Source organism: Mustelus asterias, chromosome 23 (assembly GCF_964213995.1).
Source record: "Mustelus asterias chromosome 23, sMusAst1.hap1.1, whole genome shotgun sequence".
Lineage (NCBI taxonomy): Eukaryota > Metazoa > Chordata > Chondrichthyes > Carcharhiniformes > Triakidae > Mustelus > Mustelus asterias.
In genome coordinates, this window is record NC_135823.1 from 20122338 (window position 1) to 20141856 (window position 19519).

General features: G+C 47.4%; 1 protein-coding gene across 2 annotated transcripts in view; it reads right to left on the reverse strand.

The window, feature by feature from the left end:
• The window catches only part of LOC144510550 (kinesin-like protein KIF19), a 187372-nt gene that overhangs the window by 137540 nt on the left and 30313 nt on the right, over positions 1–19519 (reverse strand). The gene's annotated exons all lie outside the window — the stretch shown is intronic.

Below are 19519 nucleotides of genomic sequence, written 5' to 3' on the forward strand. Positions count from 1 at the left end.
ATGTTGTTGGCTAACCTGCAATTCTTCAGAGTTACACTGAGGTTTGCGAAGCATACTAACACAGAAAGGAGGGAAGAGATAGTAATGAAAAAAAAGGAAACATCACAATGGGACAAACTTGATGAAATCTTTGACACAGGCACCATTTCTAAACATGATTTTAGACATCATTATTTTGAATGAAGTATGTCAGTTTCCTTTGATGCAAAATTTAGAGGTGGAAATTAATAAATCATTTAATTTGATTGACGCGTGAAATATTCAAGATTTGCTTGAAAGTGATTCAAATTAGGCTGACAAAAGCCAGAATGAATATGAAAAGCGTTGACTGATTCTGTCTTAAGGCTGTTGTACAATGGGTTAATAGAACAGTTATGTTAATCAGTTAATGATGTATATCATCCTGTAACAGTCACATCAGCAGGTTGTGCGCCACAGACTGAAGAGGGATGGACCATAAAGAGACGTACCTAAACTGGAACATAAATGTGTTAATGTGTATATAGTGTTACTAAAGCTGTTTAGAGTCAGACCAGTGTGACTCAAGATAAGGCAGGCCACACAAACCGTGTATGAAACATGGTCATGATGTGGAGATGCCGGCGTTGGACTGGGGTGAACACAGTAAGAGTTTTAACAACACCAGGTTAAAGTCCAACAGGTTTATTTGGTAGCAAATACCATTAGCTTTTGGAGCGCTGCTCCTGCGTCAGATGGAGTGGAAATGTGGCAGTGAGAAGGACACTGATCTGGGTGGGTGCTATCGAAAGAACATCCACGGCGCAAAACTGGAAGAATTTCTATTAGGTTTAAGAAAGTACAATTTTGCCTCAGGAGGTGGCAAAGTGGTAACGATGTCAGGTTCCAAGCAAACAGTCACTGCTCCTATCCTGCCTGTTCTGAAGTCTCAAGGGCCCACAGAGAAACCAAGAGTGGGAGTTACAGAAGAAACACTTCCTCCGTTATCGAGCAGCCTCAGGCCTGCATGATACAGAGCAGGTTAGTTTGTTCATTTAAAGTTTTAAAGTTCATTTAAAGTTTAAAGTTCATGTTTATTTATTATTGTCACAAGTAGGCTTACATTAACACTGCAGCGAAGTTACTGTGAAAATCCCCTAAAAAGTAAAGTTTATGAGTCACAAGTAGGTTGACATTAACACTATTAAAATTTACTGTGAAAATACGCTAGTCACTACACTCCAGTGCCTGCTCGGGGACACTGAGGAAGAATTTAACATGACCAGCGCACCTAACCAGTACGTCTTTCGGAGTGAGAGCGGAAACCAGTCACCTGGAGGAAACCCACGCAGACACGGGGAGAATGTGCAGACTCCGCACAGTGACTCAAGGCCGGAATTGAACTTGGGTCCCCAGCACTGTGAGGCAGCAGTCCTAACAGTGCCACACCGTAGGGAGATTCTATGGACCTTAGGGTTGCCAGCTGCGATTAACTGTATTGTTGGAAGTTTCATCAAATGAGTTTCTCCACACTCAAACCATTAGTCAACCAACAAACACATGCATCCAAATTACAAAAAAAACTCAATGGACTTTCTCCAGCAGAGGCTGGAGATTGGTCTTCAATTTGTGGAGATTGCAGACCGACCCTGGAGGGTTGGCGACCCTGGAAGCTGCGGTGATTTGGCAGCTTGGGAAGCAGTTCCTGAGCCGCTCTGCAGGTTGATGACAGCTGGAGAAGATGTTGCCTGTCTGCCCTCTAGCAGAGGAATGATGCATTGTGTCAGGGGTGGGGGAGGGGCTCACAAGGGGAGAAGACAATACCTTGTGTAGAGAAGCCGAGGCCCATAATTTAACCCCAATGATTCCATACAACCCGGGACATCAAACAACCACTTAGAGCGTTACGTAATCAAAAATTAAACAAGATGTTGTTCAGTCACTGAGGTCAAGCTAAACAATGCGATAAAAATAGAAGCTTTTGTGTTTATGGAAAGGTATAACTGCTTCATAAATTACCCTTAAGAAACCTCCCATTTATAATTCATTGCCTTCCTACTTCTGTGGAAGATTACTTTCAGCAGTAAATAGTAAAAGGAGGGCAAGTTCTAACATGTTTGAAACAGTGCAATTGAATACCCACTATCCAATGAACACAATCGCTAGCGTTCAGTAAAACACTTCTAATTAGAAGCTAAAAGTGCCTATTGGTTGTAGTCAATGTTCAGAGGGACAATGGTGAGTGGAATTGTGATGCATTGAAATCTAAACAGAAACATAATTTTAACCAAATGTGTTTTATTTCTGGCCATAATTACCAACCCCATTGATTCCAAATCACAAATCTTCAAATACTTATTGAATGACTGAAATCCATTCTTCTAATTAGTCAGCAACGTGCTTTCAAAGTGCGGCTCAAACAAATGGTGGAGAGCAATATTTTCGTATCCAAGGAGATAAGAGGCTGAAAGCAGGAACACAAATGTGTGCGCAGGTCACCATGACTCAGACTGAATGAAGCCTCATGAAAGAAGGATTGGAGGTGCACTTTGAACTCTCATTTAATCGTGAGATACTCTCGTAGAGTTTTACAGCACAAAGGGAGACGGTTTCACCTGTTCCAGCGCTCGGAGCCATTGATTGCACATATTTCTGTTTCTCTGCTCTCTTCCCACAATCTTTCAAATTACACTTCTTCAAATACTTCCTCCCTTGTCTCGTATAAACCTCGATTCCACTTTCACGGCTGCTTTCGATAGCGCACTGACAGTCCGAACAACATTCATCCAAATCTCTGCGATCCATACCCTAACGCATAACAAATCCATCACCCTAGTACGCACTGGCTTCCATCGAACTACTCAAAGAAGAAGAACAACAAAGAAAATTACAGCACAGGAACAGGCCCTTCGGCCCTCCAAGCCTGCACTGACTGAACTAAAGCCCCAAAGAAGAAAGAAAATTACAACGCAGCAACAGGAAATCACAGCACAGGAACAGGAATTTCCTCGAATTTTAAATTCTCATCCTTAAATTTGGTCACATGGGCGGCGTGGTGGCACAGTGGTTAGCACTGCTGCCTCACAGCGCCAGGGACCCGGGTTCAATTCCGGCCTCGGGTGACCATCTGTGTGGAGTTTGTACATTCTTCCCGTATCTGCGTGGGTTTCCTCCAGGTGCTCCGGTTTCCTCCCACACTCCAAAAAGATGTGCAGATTAGGTTGATTGGCCATGCTAAATTGACCCTTAGTGTAAGGGAGATTGGCAGGTTCAATATGTGGGGTTACGGGGGATAGGGCTTGGGTGAGCTTGTTGTCGGTGCAGACTTAATGGGCCGAATGGGCTCTTTCTGCCCAGTAGGGATTTTTTGATAACGCAGCCTAACAGTTGAGTATCAACCTGCAAATCCTTCCAAAACACGCCAATGGAAGACAGTAAGAGCGAGAGAGAGTCCTGGTCAGCTCTGTATTGAGAAGCCTCTAACGTCCATAGCTCTACAATATGGATGTAAAAGCGTATGTTGCCACAGCAACTCAAATTTCATGTGAACCGGAACACATCACCACCAAAGTTGCTATGTAAATAGAAAAAAATTGTTGTTATCTCTGCTGGTTTATTTCGACAACCCTGACTTTCACAAACATGTCCACTTCATAATCAATCGCCTCAGACTACTTAGCTCCAATTATTTTGTGCAAATGCTTTACGATACAAATTGCATGCATGCTTTGCCTCTTTTTTTAAGCAGGCTCTATTCTACAAGACTGTGGCTTTCCAAATAACCCAAAGGTGACCTCTATACTAAGTGTGCTGAGAAGCGTTACACAGCAGATAAATACTTGCAATTATATTTTGCCTTATCACATCTCCCCAGAAATGCCCGAAAGCATTTCGCACACAATAAATGACTTTGCATTGTAACGGTAATGTACTCTGGACAAGATAATGCTATCAAGTCCTTATGTGCTCCAGCCTATCCTTCAGCTGTTTCCAATCCATATAGCAGCCTTTGCCTTTGCTTATCTCCCAAGAACGCAAAAAAAACAGATGCCTATAGACATTTGCGAGTTGTCTGTGAAAAATAGCTTTAGCCTAGTTCAATGAAACCACTCTCACAATGGCACAGTGGTTAGCACTGCTGCCTCACAGCACGAGAGGCCAGGGTTCGATTCCCAGCTTGGGTCACTGTCTGTGTGGAGTTTTTCCCCGTGTCTGTGCGGAGTTTTTTCCCATGTCTGCGTGGGTTTCCTCCGGGTACTCCAGTTCCTCCACAGTCCGAAAGACTTTTTAAAAAAGTTTATTTGTTAGTCACAGGTAGGCTTACAATGCAATGAAGTTACTGTGAAAATCCCCTAGTTGCCACACTCCGGCGAGTGTCCGGGTACACTGAGGGAGAATTTAGCATGGCCAATGCACCTAACCAGCACGTCTTTCAGGCTGTGGGAGGAAACCGGAGCACCCGGAGGATACCCACGGTGCATGGTAGGGACACGGTGAGGGTGTGCAGACTCCGCACAGACAGTGACCCAAGCCGGGAATCGAACCTGAGTCCCTGGCGCTGTGAGGCAGCAGTGCTAACCACTGTGCCACCGTGCCGCTCCATGCTGGCTTGGTGAATTGGCCTTGCCAAATTCTCCTTCAGTGTACCCGAACTGGCACTGGAGTGTGGCGACTAGGGGATTTTCACAGTAACTTCATCGCAGTGTTAATGTAAGCTTACTTGTGACACTAATAAATAAACTTAAACTTTACCTCTAGCTAAGAATGTTGCTAAGGATGTGACTAGGACAGAGGTCTACAAACTTGCAGCTCCACGTAGCTCTTTAACACCTCATTGCTGGCTCCCAATCTTTCCCCGTTGGATAAAAGTGCTTCTAAAAGATGAAGATATGTAAAGAGTCATGTTTTTTATTGTGGGGAAAAATAGATAATCATTATGCTGCTTCTTAACAGGATCAAATGATTACTTTAACATACTCCAAAATAAAACTGTTTCAGTGGTACAGCTGCCATGGTTACGGATAATGCCTTTGGTCTACGGGTTTTATGGTTGTCACCATTGTTGTTTCTAATATAGCTGAAATGATAAATTAATTTGAATGTGCCACTCAAAGCTTCTATTTATCACGGGAATCCATAGCTGAAAAAAATAGAATCCCTACAGTACAGAAGGAGGCCATTCGTCCCATCGAATCTGCACCGACCACAATCCCATCCAGACCCTATCCCCATACCTTTAGCTAGTCCCCGTGACACTAAGGGGAAATTTATCACAGACAATCCACCTAACCCGCACATCTTTGGACTGTGGGAAGAAACCGGAGCACCCGGATGAAACCCACGCAGGCACGGGGAGAAAGTGCAGACTCCATACAGACAGTGACCCAAGGCTGGAATTGAACCTAGGTCCCTGGTGCTGTGAGGCAGCAGTGTTAACCACTGTGCCACTCCGAAAATGCATGCATACTTTTTAATATATGAAAATTATGCAAATTTTACAAGTCAGTCCAGGGAAATGGAGTTAAGGCCCCAGTCAGATCAGCCATGATCTTATTGAATGGAGGTGCAGACTCGGTGGACTGAATGGCCTACTCCTGCTCCTATCTCTTCTGATCTTCTGCGTTCTACCAGATTCACTTGGCAACTTGTCCAGCATTTAGTTAGAAATGTGGAATTTTCATCTTGTTGCTCACAAATAGATCTTATTTTAGGTCATCCTTTCTTAAAAAAAGGGTTCTTCAGGTAAAGAATTTTCCACTCTGGGTCAATGTATTTCATTGCTGTGTTGAGGGACTGCTCCATTATGAGATGTGCCATTTTTTTGAAAGAGATATTTACCTCAGCATAGACTTTAAGATGCTTTTGAACGTCCTGAGATCATAAAAAATCTGATAGAAATATTAGTTCTTTCTCTCTCCAACCTCATATGAGAGTGATTGGGGATATCAGGAGCTCCTCCTATTGTACTTTGTTTAGAATTATTTTGACTGGGATTTGATTGTCGTTAGCAAGGCCAACATTTGTTACCCATCCCTAGAGGTCATCACATCATCCCAAATAAATGGACCAGCAGAGGGCTAAGTGGGTGCTTCCACAACCCGGAGAGAAAAGATAAACCTGCAGGGTCTTCTCTTTGTAATAGAGCAGTGCTTGTTACCAACGCCATGTATGCACAATTCTATCTTACTCCATTATGTCATTGTGAGCCACAGAATAGTCAAGAGGCCAGGAACAAAGATGGCACTGCTCATATCATCACAGCTGTGTTGTACAGCAGCATCGAGTCAAATATGACTCTGCTTCAGAACTGAAGGTTTTGAAGATGCTGCCAGGTTTGCTGAGTATTTCCAACACTTTCTTTTAGTTTTAAGAGTCAGATCACCAACAACCTGTCCTGGTCCCTCCATGCCAACACTATAGTTCAGAAAGCCCATCAACGCCTCTACTTTCTCAGAAGACTAAGGAAATTTGGCATGTCAGCTACGACTCACACCAACTTTTACAGATGCACCATAGAAAGTATCCTATCCAGATGTATCACAGCTTGGTATGGCTCCTGCTCTGCCCAAGACTGCAAGAACCTACAAAGGGTCATGAATGTGGCCCAATCCATCACTCAGACCAGCCTCCCATCCATTGACTCCGTCTACACTTCCCGCTGCCTCGGCAAAGCAGCCAGCATAATCAAGGACCCCATGCATCCCAGATATTCTCTCTTCCACCTTCTTCCGTTAGGAAAAAGATACAAAAATCTGAGGTCACGTACCAACCGACTCAAGAACAGCTTCTTCCCTGCTGCCATCGGACTTTTAATTCATACTGAAGAAGATTGGTCGGTACTCACGGAGAGGGTCGGTGTTCCAGGTCAGGGCCCCTGTTGGACTCAGGGCTCGGCAGTAAGTTTGGTTAGAGCAGGAGTCAAGCTTACAGAGGAGGTGGAGGGGGAGAGGTAGAGGATGGTGAGGGGGAGGAGCAGCACCATGAGTATTGAGGAGGAATTGGATGGGGGTGAGGAGGAGGATGGCACATGGGCGTAGTGTCATTCTTGTTTCACGTGCTAAGGGTACTGGCAAGCTGGGCACAGTGGACTGACGTCATTGGATTTCTACACATATGCAGAGCACATGTGCGGGCGAGTAGTGGCGGCCATACTTCAAGAAGCGTAGTGGAGGACATGCCCCATCTACATCAACAGGGATGAAGAGAAATGGTCGTGAGCTTCAAGTTTCTAGGTGTTCCGCGCACCAACAACTTGGCCTGGTCCCTCCATGCCGACGCTATAGTTAAGAAAGCCCACCAACTTTCTCAGGAGACTAAGGAAATTCAGCATGTTCGTTACAACTCTCACCAACTTTAACAGAAGCACCATAGAAAGCATTCTTTCCGGTTGTATCACAACTTGATATGGCTCCTGCTCTAACCAAGACCACAAAAAACTACCAAGAGTTGTGAACATAGTCCAGTCTTTCACAGCGGCATGTTAGCACAGCGGTTAGCACTGCTGCCTCACAGCACCAGGGACCCAGGTTCGAATCTGGCCTCGGGTCAGTGTCTATGCGGAGTCTGCATGTTCTCCCCGAATCTGCGTGGGTTTCCTCTACACTCCAAAGATGTGCAGGTTAGGCTGACTGGCCACAGTAAATTGACCTCAGGGTCAGTGGGATTAGCAGGCTGGGATTACGAGAATAGGGCCTGGGTGGGATTGTGGTCGGTGCCGACTCGATGGGCCAAATGGTCTCTTTCTATACTGTAAGAATTCTACGATCACGCAAACTAGCCTCCCATCCATTGACACTGCCTACACTTCCCGCTGCCTCGGCAAAGCAGCCAGCATAATCAAGGACCCCACGCACTCCAGACAATCTCTCTTCCAACTTCTTCCCTCTGGAAAAAGATATAAAAGTCTGAGACCATGTACCAACCATCTCAAGAACAGCTTCTTCCCTACTGTCATCAGAATTTTGAATAGACCTATCATATATTAAGCTGACCTTTCTCTTCACCCTACCTGTAACAACAATATTATATTCTGCACCCTCTCCTTTCCTTCTCACCTATGTATCATAGAATCATAGAATCTCTACAGTGCAGAAGGAGACCATTGGGCCCATCGAATCTGCATCGACCACAATTCCACACAGGCTATAGGCCCACATATTTTCCCTGCTAATCCCCTGACACTAAGGGGAAATTTAACATGCCCAATCAACCTAATCCACACATCTTTGGACTGTGGGAGGAAATTGGAGCACCCAGAGGAAACCCACGCAGACACGGGGAGAATGTACAAACTCCACACCAACTCCAACAAGAAACACTACAGACAATTACCCGCAGATCCAACCAAAGAATACACACATTAACTCAACAGACTGATCAAGATCTTCGATCCGGACCTTCAGAGCACCCTCCGTGCTCTCATCCCATGTACTCCCCACGTTGGAGATCTCTACTGCCTCCCGAAGATACACAAGGCAAACACACCCGGCCGTCCCATCGTATCGGGCAATGGAACCCTGTGCGAGAACCTCTCCGGCTACGTCGAGGGCATCCTGAAACCCATTGTACAAAGAACCCCCAGCTTTTGTCGCGACACTACAGACTTCCTACAGAAACTCGGCACACATGGAGCAGTTGAACCAGGAGCACTCCTCATCACAATGGATGTCTCGGCACTCTACACCAGCATCCCCCACGACAATGGCATTGCTGCAACTGCCTCAGTACTCAATGCCGACAACTGCCAATCTCCAGATGCAATTTTACAATTCATCCGCTTCATCCTGGACCACAATGTCTTCAGCTTCAACAACCAGTTCTTCATCCAGACACACGGAACAGCCATGGGGACCAAATTCACACCTCAATATGCCAACATCTTCATGCACAGGTTCGAACAAGACCTCTTCACCGCACAGGACCTTCAACCGATGCTATACACTAGATACATCGATGACATTTTCTTCCTTTGAACTCATGGTGAACAATCACTGAAACAACTATATGATGACATCAACAAGTTCCATCCCACCATCAGACTCACCATGGACTACTCTCCGGAATTGGTTGCATTCTTGGACACACGCATCTCCATCAAGGACGGTCACCTCAGCACTTCAGTGTACCGCAAGCCCACGGATAACCTCACAATGCTCCACTTCTCCAGCTTCCACCCTAAACATGTTAAAGAAGCCATCCCCTATGGACAAGCCCTCCGTATCCACAGGATCTGCTCAGATGAGGAGGATCGCAACAGACACCTCCAGACGCTGAAAGATGCCCTCATAAGAACAGGATATGGCGCTCGACTCATCGATCGACAGTTCCGACGTGCCACAGCGAAAAACCGCACCGACCTCCTCAGAAGACAAACACGGGACACGGCGGACAGAGAACCCTTCGTCGTCCAGTACTTCCCTGGAGCGGAGAAGCTACGACATCTTCTCCGGAGCCTTCAACATGTCATTGATGAAGACGAACATCTCGCCAAGACCATCCCCACATCTTGCCTTCAAACAACCGCACAACCTCAAACAGACCATTGTCCGCAGCAAACTACCCAGCCTTCAGGAGAACAGTGACCACGACACCACACAACCCTGCCACAGCAACCTCTGCAAGATGTGCCGGATCATCGACACGGATGCCATCTTCTCAGGTGAGAACACCATCCACCAGGTACACGGTACATACTCTTGCAACTCGGCCAACGTTATCTACCTGATACGCTGCAGGAAAGGATGGCCCGAGGCATGGTACATTGGGGAGACCAGCAGACGCTCCGACAACGGATGAATGAACACCGCTTGACAATCACCAGGCAAGAGTGTTCTCTTCCAGTCGGGGAACACTTCAGCGGTCACGGGCATTCAGCCTCTGATCTTTGGGTAAGCGTTCTCCAAGGCGGCCTTCACGACACACGACAGCGCAGAGTCGCTGAGCAGAGACTGATAGCCAAGTTCCGCACACAAGAGGACGGCCTCAACCGGGATCTTGGGTTCATGTCACATTATCTGTAACCCCCACGACTTGCCTGGGCTTGCAAAATCTCACTAACTGTCCTGGCTGGAGACAATACACATCTCTTTAACCTGTGCTTAAGCCTCTCTCCACTCACATTGTCTGTACCTTTAAGACTTGATTACCTGTAAAGACTCGCATTCCAACCATTATTTTGTAAATTGAGTTTGTGTCTTTATATGCCCTGTTTGTGAACAGAACTCCCACTTACCTGATGAAGGGGCAGCGCTCCAAAAGCGAGTGGCTTTTGCTACCAAATAAACCTGTTGGACTTTAACCTGGTGTTGTGAGACTAATCACTGTGCAAACACTGACAGTGACCCGAGGCTGGAATTGAACCCGGGTCCCTGGCATTGTGAGGCAACAGTATTAACCACTGTGCCACCATGCCACCCTAACTTTACGCTATGAATGGTACGCTTTGTCTGTAGAGTGCGTAAGAAACAATACTTTTCACTGTATGTTAATACATGTGACAATAATAAATCAAATCAAATCTTGCACAGTCATCTTGCATTGGCCAGAGACAGGGTGATGTAATATTAAACAGTCACTCGCAATGGGAAAAGTCATGGTTATTAGATGACAGTTTCTTTGGTGGGAGAAGGACTAGGCTGAAGAACTCTTCCAGCTTCTTCAAGGAGCGTTGTGAGATTCCTGACACCCACTCAAAGCACTGGAACAGGCAGACTGAGGATCCATTTAACACCTTACCTGACAACAGAAGCAGTGCAGTCTCAGCACGGCACTGAATTAGAGGGTTGCCTCACTGCAGGGAGCACAGGTTGGCTAATCTTGGACCTGCAGCTTGTGATTTTTCCCCCATTCCTTTCAATATACAGAAAATCATCAGCTTCCCTGACTCATTCTGTGGGGGCTGTGATTTGTACCACAGGCAGCCAATTACTAACGGAGCCCTTATCTGCCTCAGTGGCACTAAACTCTGACTTTCCATTCTCAGAAACAGGTATGCTATCAAACCAGCCACTCTGGCTGTGTAAGGCAGCCTAGTCGCTTTCAATATAATCAGGAACCAAGGAGTTCTTACACTTTAGTTGCTGCCAAAATATTTTATCATTTATGCACTTATGCTGTTTATCATTTAAAAATGATTAATAACACAACATTTTGCAAAAAGCGTCACAGAAATGTTTGTCAAACGCTCGTGGGTTTGGTGAATCTGTGAATAATGAACAGCATGGCTGTGAATCTCAACAAGTTATTTATATATTCACCGACATTTCTTACGTCTTTTTTGTTTAGGGGAGATGAGAGAAACAGGAGTTTTAAAAAAACACTGCGTTGGCGGTTGCATTATCAGACTGAATGGCCACTTTGTCTGAGTATAGACTCTCAACTCGCTAATAACATTCACAACCCACCCCTCATATCCACTATTCTGGCTAAGTTCCAGAACAGAACAAAAAACATTAATCAACTTTAATTTGGAATGACAGCAAATTGTTTGAACCCCAGTACAGTATTTCAGGAAGGATCATCCAGACACGAAACGTTGGCTCTATCCTCTCCCCACAGAAGCTTCCAGACCTGCAGAGACTTTCCAGCATTTTCTGCTTCCGTTTCAGATTCCAGCATCCGCAGTATATTGCCTTTATCACAGTATTTCTCATATTACCGGTCATTACAATGACCTACTGATTCACTAATAATGTTGTTCGTTTAGTTTAAAGTTTATTTATTACTGTTGCAAGTAGGCTTACATTAACACCGGTGCCTGTTCGGGTACACCGAGGGAGAATTTAGCGTGGCCAATGCATCTAACCAGCACGTCTTTCTGAAAGTGGGAGGAAACTGGAGCACCCGGAGGAAACCCACGCAGACACGGGGAGAACGTGCAGATTCCATACAGACTGTGACCCAAGCCGGGAATCGAACCCAGGTCCCTGGCGCTATGAGGCAACAGTGCTGACCACTGCGCCACCGTGCGAGACCCCTTTGGTTTCTCAACTCATCTCAATGGCAGTAAACAGTGGATATGCTGTCATAACATTGCAGTTCAATTTGTGAATGATACCCATGTAATACCCTTTTCCTTATTAGACAGCCCAAACTAGAATTACCTGATGTGGAGTGACGGCAAGACTTAAGTTGACGCAGGGTGTGTTCTTTTGCGCTATGCTGAGTTCGCTGATTTCAGCCAGGGTAGGTGCTGACGCGTGACAGTTGGAGGGAATTCAAGGAGAGGAAGAGAAACAGTGGGCGGGACATTGGGCCCGCTCTTGCCGTCCACGAGTTGCCAGCGGGGCTCAAGATGCAGAGAAACCCGGAAGTCGTGGATCTCACTGGCGCGATCGCGACTTCCAATTTTCAATGTCCCTCACCCAGGACATTGTAATAGATTTCCATATCATTACCCACCACCTCACAGACCTCTCGCCGTATACTCACATTGTGCCAGGGTGATGTCACATCGGCGCAGTTTACAACAGGTTCACCCAGATGTAAACCTATCATGGGGATCCCCCCCCCCCCCCCCCAGGGGCATAGCGGTAAGTATCGTCCCTGCGGGGAGAGGGACACGGCTAGGCAGCGCCCTGGCAATGCCTGGGAACTGTCCATTGGCACAAGTTGGTACTGCTAAGTTGGCACCATCTTTTCTAACTTCAGGACTCAGGCATTGATAACGTGGCCAGCCTGTGAATCCTTCCAATAGGGCAGGTGGTAAGAGTGGCAGAGTTTCCTGGTCAGCCATACTGGAGAAGGCAGCGGCAAACTTTGCCCAGCATGGACCAATCCACTGGAAATCCATGGTCACCAATGCCCTCTTAGGGCATGGTACCCAGAGGAGGAGAAGAAGCTTTTATTACGAGGTGGACAGATTCACAGTACAAGGCATTAACATGTTGTGTGGTTCACATCATCTCATTATCATTGTCCTGTTAAAATATGTTAATATCTGATACTTTTTGTCATAACAGTTAGACAGGGATAATGGCCGGAATTTAACCGTCCCACCCATCAGAGCGGGCGAGGGGCGGACCATGGAAATATCCGTTGACCAGGTGTGATAGCGGTATTTAAGGGGCAACTAGACGAATACATGAATAGGATGGGAATGGAAGGATACAGACTCTGTAAGTGCATACGGTTTTAGTTTAGGCAGACATCATGATCGGCGCAAGCTTGGAGGGCCGAAGGGACAGCTCCTGCGCTATACTTTTCTTTGTTCTTTGACCTCGGGCGGTATTTTCCAGTTTTGGGGGGAACGAGGCCGGAAAATCCTGCCCATAGGGTCAAGTGACCTCTTTTCATGCCATAAATTTCTATATATATGGAATACAGACCTGTCACAAGCAAATGAGAAGCAGGGGGGAATAAGAAGCAGATCTTTACTGAACAATTCTTGCATGTCATGTAACCCACACTTACCGAATTTTCCATCTGTTGATTGTGATACACCAAGAACTACATTTGTCACAAAGCTAAACTGTTGGATTACCCTTTGCCCCTGAATTTGGATGAATAAACCGGGTGAAATCAGTTGTGAACAAATAGGTGCTCTTTTGTGGTCAAAAAATAAAAAAACAAGTTGAAACTTTGCAGATCATATGAGAATAAACCATAGAAACATAGAAACCCTACAGTGCAGAAGGAGGCCATTCGGCCCATCGAGTCTGCACCGACCACAATCCCACCCAGGCCCTACCCCCACATATTTACCCGCTAATCCCTCTAACCTATGCATCCCAGGACTCTAAGGGGCAATTTTTAACCTGGCCAATCAACCTAACCCGCACATCTTTGGACTGTGGGAGGAAACCGGAGCACCCGGAGGAAACCCACGCAGACACGAGGAGAATGTGCAAACTCCACACAGACAGTGACCCGAGCCGGGAATCGAACCCGGGACCCTGGAGCTGTGAAGCAGCAGTGCTAACCACTGTGCTACCGTGCCGCCCGATAAACATTAAAAGAAAGTGAATAGGGTGCCTTCAACCCTAAACGTTCATTTATCAAGCTCAATCACAGACAGGCAACCAAACACACAATGCAAAGGGAAGGCGATGCCTCGTGGTATTATCACTAGATTAAAGTAAAATATAAAAAAGTAAAGTTAATTTATTCATCACAAGTAAGCATACATTAACACTGAAATTACTGTGAAAACCCCCTATCGCCACACACCGGCGCCTGTTCGCGATTAATCTAGAAACTCACTGAAACCTGGGAACTCGGGTTCAAATCCCGCCACGGCAGAAAGTGGAATTCGAATTCAATAAAAAATATCTTGGAATTAAGAATCTACTGATGACCATGAAACTATTGTCGATTGTCGGAAAAACCCATCTGGTTCACGAATGTCCTTTAGGAAGGAAATTTGCCATCCTTACCCGGTCTGGCCTACATGTGACTCCAGAGCCACAACAATGTGGTTGATTCTTAACTGCCCTCTGAAATGGCCGAGCAAGATACTCAGTTGTTCAAGAGAACAGCTCACCGCCACCTTCTCAAGGGCAACTGGGGATGGGCAATAAGCGCTGGCCAGTCAGCGATGCCCATGTCCCACGAATGAATAAACAAAAAGGCAGTGAACTGAATTAAAAAGCAGGAATGCATTCTACGCAAAGGGACACGACTTGCAATGTGGTGTGATAAAGAGAATGGCTGTATTGTTTGGCTTGAAGCCAAGTTTGAGTTTTATTGGGTTTAACATGAATTATAGATTGCATACTTCAGGGGGTTATGCATCAGTTTTCACTGAGTCGAACCCAACAATTTGAAGACCTCATTATAATCATGTTTATCTATGGACAGGTTCCAACAATTGAGATGGTGCTACAGTACCAGGGAAATCTCGCCATCAGCAGTTCCAGAGTGCTCACAATAACTTTTAATAAAATACAGCCGTATTAAATGCAGGAATTAAAGCAGATGTAAGATAGGTGCTCTCTAAACACAAGGAACTTGCATTTATGGTATCACATCACAGCCTTAAGTGTTTAATTAAAACAATTCACCACATTTTGAATTTACTACAGACAAACGCTGCAGTAAATCTTCATAAGATCCAAAGAGTAAAAGAATGAACAACCACATAATCTGTTTTTGGTTTCTTTTGTGGGAGTCCAAAGACGTGCAGGTTAGATGCATTGGCCATGCTAAATTGTCCCTTAGGGCCCGATTTTACCATTTAGAGACTAAGTGCCGGGTGCGGGCGTCAAATAGATCCGAGCCCGGAGGCCGCGCTCCAGCGTGCCCATACGCTTTTTTCCGGCGCCGCTCCAGTAGGCGGGGCTTAGCGCCGCCGTAACGATAGGAGCTCCAAACTGCGCATGCGCAGTTCAGAAAAAATCTGACAACGTGCCCGGGCGCAAAAGAAAACAGAGAGCGGAGAGAGCCTCTCTGCCATTCATCCTCTGGTCGGGGGGGGGGTGTGACTTATCATCCCCTGGGGGGGGGGGAGGGGGTGTGACATCTCATTCCCTGGGGAGGGGGGGGGGGGGGCGGGGAGAGGGTGTGACGTCTCATCCTCTGGTCGGGGGGGGTTCCGCTGCCTGTCTGCGGCCGATCCCTCCTGGCACCATCACTGGTTCACTACCAGCCACAGATTACTCTTCCCTGCAGGTGCGAGAGAGCGGGAGAGATGGCTGTGGCTGGTAGTGTACCAGTGATGGTGCCAGGAGGGATCGGCCGCAGACACGCAGCGGAACCCCCCCGACCAGAGGATGAGAGTCACACCCCCTCTCCACCCCCACAATGGGATGATACGTCACACCCCCTCCACCCCCCCACCACCCAGAGGATGAGATGTCACACCCCCTCCCCTCCCACCCCCTTCCCCCAGAGGCTGAGACGTCACAGCCCCTCCCCTCCCACCCCCCCTCCCCCCAGAGGCTGAGACGTCACACCTCCTCCCACCCCCCCAGGGGATGATAATTCACACCCCCTCCCCTCCCATCCCCCCACCCCCCCCCCCCCAAGAGGGTGATGTGGGCCCCCCCTCTCCTCATCCAACCCCCCCCCCCCCCCCCACCAGAGTTCCAACTGGGCCCGCCCCCCCCCCCCTCCTCCGGCAGACGCCAGCGGGCCTGTGTGAAGCCCGGTCACTCCAGCCGTGGCTCGAAGTCAGTGCCCAGGAACGTGCTGCAGGCTGTTGAAGGACTGAAGGTGAGCGGGAAGGATGGTGGAGGGAGACCACGATCAAGGTCGGTTAGGGTGTGCTCTGCCGGGGGGGCTTGGCTCCCAGAAGGGTCCGATCCCGGGGGGGGGGGGTCCGATCCGGGGGGGCAGGGGGGCTGCCTCCCAGAGGGGTCCGATCCGGGAGGGCGGGGGGTCTGCTGGGGTGGTTAGAGGGGGTGTCCGCGAAGGGTGGGCCTCGGCGGTTCCCCTGCTGAATAAAAGTACAAGTTGGACTTTTAGTTATCAGTTGGTAAAGGCGCGGACGTGAATTGGGCCGAACGCTGGTAAAGGGGGAATTGATGGTAAAGTTGGGCGCGCGCTTCATTAAGTCGATTTAAATGCATGCAAATGCATTTAAATCGTCGCGCCGGACGATGTGGGCACACACCGGAACGGCGCCCGAATCGGCCATTGGTAAAGGCGCGATCCGCTAGGAATCGGGTGCGGATCGCGAAGTTTTGGTAAAATCGGGCCCTTAGTGTTCAAAGATGTGTAGGTTAGGTGGATTGGCCATAAGTTGCCCCTTAGTGTCCAAAGATGTGTAGGTTAGGGGGAGTAGTGGGGTTAATGTGCGGGGTTACATGGATAGAGCAGGGGTGGGCCTGGCTGGCATGTTCTAGGAGAAAGTTGGCACTGACCCGATGGGCTAAATAGCCTCCTTCTGTACTTGTAGGGATTCTATGGATTCTATGAGCATCACTGGATAGACCAGGAGTTAATGCCTATCCCTAACAGCCCTTCAGAAGGCGGTGGCGTGCTGCCTTCTTGAACCTCTGCAGTTTTACTTAAATCTATTACAATTAAATCTGCTATCACAATCTTGATCTTGAGATAGGTAGATCATTTAAATGTGTTCTCGTTTGTTCCAACCAGGAGTACTTTATGATAAGTTGCTTCACATTAGGCCTTGTCCAAGCTACTGTCTGAGTAAGAATTGCAAATTCAAAAGTGTAGAGCCATGGGTAGTTTAACAATCTGGGGAGGTGGCGGGGCGGTACTCTGGTATTGTTGCTTTACTAGGTGGCACAGTGGCTAGCACTGCTGCCTCACAGCGCCAGGGACCTTGGTTCGATTCCCAGCTTGGGCCACTGTCTGTGCGGAGTCTGCACATTCTCTCTGTGTCTGCATGGGTTTCCTCCCACAGTCCAAAGGACATGCTGGTTAGGTGCATTGACCATGCTAAATTCTCCCTCAGTGTACCCGAACAGGCGCCGGAGTGCGGTGACTAGGGGATTTTCACAGTAACTTCATTGCAGTGTTAATGTAAGCCTACTTGTGACACTAATAAATAAATAGTAATCCAGAGATCTAGAGTAATGCTCTGGAGACCCGGGTTCGAATCCCACCAGATACCTGGGAACACCACTACTGGAAGTTCCCCTCCAAGTCACTCATCATCCTGACTTGGAATTATATCGCCATTCCTTCACAGTCGCTGGGTCAAAATCCTGGATCTCCCTCCCTAACAGCACTGTAGGTGCACCTACACCACATGGGCTGCAGCGGTTCAAGAAGGCGGCTCACTCCCACCTTCTCAAGGACAATTAGGGATAGGCAAAAAATGCTGGCCTAGCCATCCGTAAATTAAATTTTAAAGAGTTTTCTGCGGAACGCACCAGTCAGTTGGACAGCACTGCACCACCTGTCCCATGTGGAAAAGTTTATACAGAACATCTTTGACCACAAGTCCTTCAGGTAATGGTCCATACATAAAATCCTCAAGGCCCTGGTGGATCCCGTCAGGTCGTTCCCTGAGCAGACTGTCAAAATCATTTGACAGAACTTTCTAACAGATGCAGCTTGGCTGTGGGTGAAAAGGGCCCTTCCTATCAGATCCAGATTCTTCCTGAGCACTCAGAGAGTGGAATTTTCCGGTCGGGTCCACCCCAAGGTCTGAAATTCCAGCCCGAGGTCTATGGACCTTTAAATGGTCCAGCAAAAATTTTCCATCCCGCCCGCGACAATTCCCACAGCGGACAGGACTGGAAAATCTACCCCAGAGTCTCACCCCCCACCTGCATGGCATTGAGGGGGAAGAGACAGTCGACCATTTCCTCCTTCCTAAAGTTTAAAAAGTTTAAAGTTTTAAAGTTTATTTATTAGTGTCACAAGTAGGCTTAAATTAACACCCCAATGAAGTTACTGTGAAAATCCCATAGTCGCCACTGTTCGGGTACACTGAGGGAGAATTTAACATGGCCAATGCACCTAACCGGCATGTCTTTCAGACTGTGGGAGGAAACCAGAGCACCCGGAGGAAACCCATGCAGACATGGGGAGAACGTGCAGGCTCAATTGTGTCTTTGCAAGGGATCTGGAAAGAGATGCAGTGGCTCATCCCGGCAAGCTCCGTAAAGCAGGAATCTGTGCTCTCCGGTCATCCTGAAACTTGCTGGGTCTTCAAGACCAAAGGGCTGTTGAGAACAAGGTGTTGCAGACTGGCACTTTCCGAGGTCCAGGTTAATGTGCTGACGGACGCACTAAAGCTTGAGGCAGTTGCTGCAAAGGTTCAGGGGGGGTAAGGTCACTGTCCAAGGCCCACCCATCATGGTATACCGAGGAACTGGAAACCCCTTGGGTTGTGTGTACCAGAGAATGTTGGACGTAACGTAAATGTCCATTGTAAATATAACCTGTAATAGCAAGTGTAATGAAGCATCTCACACTGTACTGAAAGAAAGTGGCCTGTCTGGCACTTTATGCAACGTCAAATTTGAGCTGTTAGGCAATAAACCTTTTCAAATTGTATGAATAAATTATGTTTTTGGAAAAACAATGCAATCTGCTCCTTGCTGACTTTATTCAACCAACAAACATGTTGACTTCCTTTATTCCCCTGGGTGTAAAACACAGTTCCAAATCTTGTGTGTCTTTTCAGTTGGAAAAAGGGTGCCAGCTCTTCGATAGTTCGAATCCTGTTTGCAGCGATTATGGTTGGAAATGTTTACTTCGGCTGCTCCAGGCAGCCACAGAGTCGCAAATCCTAGTGAATTTTGGGGGCGGCACAGTGGCAGAGTGGTTACACTGCTGCCTCGCAGCACCAGGGACCCAGATTCAATTCCAGCCTCGGCTCACTGTCTGTGTGGAGTTTGCACATTCTCCCCCTGTCTGCATGGGTTTCCTCCGGGTGCTCCGGTTTCCTCCCACACTCCAAGGATGTGCAGGTTAGGTTGATTGGCCCTTAGTGTCAGGGGTACTAGCTAGGGTAAATATGTGGGGCTAAGGGGTCTGGATGGGATTGTGATTGATGCAGACTCGATGGACTGAATGGCCTCCTTCTGCATTGTAGGGATTCTATGATTCTTCTTTTTGGGATCTTAGTGATTCCACCGGGGAGATGGAGTGAGTGGGGGTCGAACATGTTATTTTAACGTTTGATGGAACCTCACAGATAAAGTTG